Genomic DNA, 1,686 nt, shown 5'->3' on the forward strand with positions numbered 1-1,686 from the left:
TTTAAGCAAACTCAGATATAGATATAAATAAGATCTCTACTCCATTATTTCCACAGTAATCAACCATGTCACATTCGCCTTAGACATCTATGGTGGTTCCAAAATTCATCTGCTTACTATTGTTGCTCCTTCTTGCAATTTATTCTGTTTCCCTTGTCAGATTAATTTTCCTATTATATGGCCATCAGAGCATCACTTCTCTTTCAAAGAAACCACCGTGATTATTTAGAAGATAAAGGAAAAGATCTTTGTCCTTAAAATATTTCACTATCTGATGGCAAATTAACTTTCCCTTTTTATTGCCAGATACTCTGAGAAACACCTTTATTTGGGCAAGTTAGTGCAACAAATGTCCCTTCTTCTCTCAGGTAAATGAAACCATTCCCCCGATGGACAGCCCATTTCATCAAGTTCAGTGGGATCTTCCTCCTTCACCACTAGAGAAATGAGCTCATAGCCCAGACTAAACCACAATATTATATTATTCAGATCACAGTAATTAGTTCAGTGATACATTGCAGAATAAATCAAGTTTTTCAAATGCTTAACACAGGAATTTTGTGTTATTTGTATATAGCTGCCTGTTTTCCTGAAACTTGGGCAAAGCTTCTCTGAAAATAACGCCAATGAAGGAAAGGAATTGGATCCCAGAGATGAAGAGAGAGACAGACTTAACTATACATGGATGCCCAGGATTCAGCAATGCCTTCATTCCAAGTTGGGGGACCCAATGAATTTATTCTTTGCTTAAGTTAAAGTTCGGTGTCGGGTATTTGTAACCAAAGTGTTTTAGATTAATAGCTCTACCAAACCCATTTTGAACATTCATGTGCTCTTCTTTTATTTACACTCTTCCCTCGATAGGAAATAGTCCTCCCGGGGGATCCCTGGGTGGCACAGCGGTTTGGCGCCTGCCTTTGGCCCAGGGCATGATCCTGGAGACCCGGGATCGAGTCCCACGTCGGGCTCCCGGTGCATGGAGCCTGCTTCTCCCTCTGCCTATGTCTCTGCCTCTCTCTCTCTCTCTGACTATCATAAATAAATAAAAAATAAAAATTAAAAAAAAAGGAAATAGGAAATAGTCCTCCCTTTCCTTTGCTAGAACAAACACTGAAAACTGGATTTTCAGTGAAGAACCAGATATTCCCTTCACAGTGTGTAGGTTTCCCTGATCATCTCCAGCCAACAGAAACATCTGCATCCTTTGATCTACCAGTTTAACTGATTTACTCTTAAAATAACTTATGTGTTAAACAGATTTACTTTACTATTGTATAGCTTAAGTTCTTTGATGGAACAAATAGTGTCATTCTTTTTCTAATTCAACACTGTGTCCAAAATGGCGCCTAGAAATGATCTCCATCATTCTCTAAGAGACTAATGTCAACCACAGAAGAAACACAGGCTTACTTGATTTGTTATTTAGGAGCATGTTTATTTCTCTCTATTCAAATGTGACCACTTATTTCTATAATCTTAGGCTTTCATAGTCATGAAAGTCTATCTGCTAGAGATAGAGAGTGTTCAACATTGGAAATGTGTGACTTCTGTACAATTATTACATAGAATATCATCATGGTTATAAAGTTTTCTTTTTATTATTTACCTCTCTCAAGGACATTCAAATTAATAGCTAGAAAGATTTAGTTTGATATGAGCACATTGAAAACAAAAGACAGGTGGGCA

This window comes from Canis lupus, chromosome 26, assembly GCF_011100685.1.
Source record: "Canis lupus familiaris isolate Mischka breed German Shepherd chromosome 26, alternate assembly UU_Cfam_GSD_1.0, whole genome shotgun sequence".
NCBI lineage: Eukaryota > Metazoa > Chordata > Mammalia > Carnivora > Canidae > Canis > Canis lupus.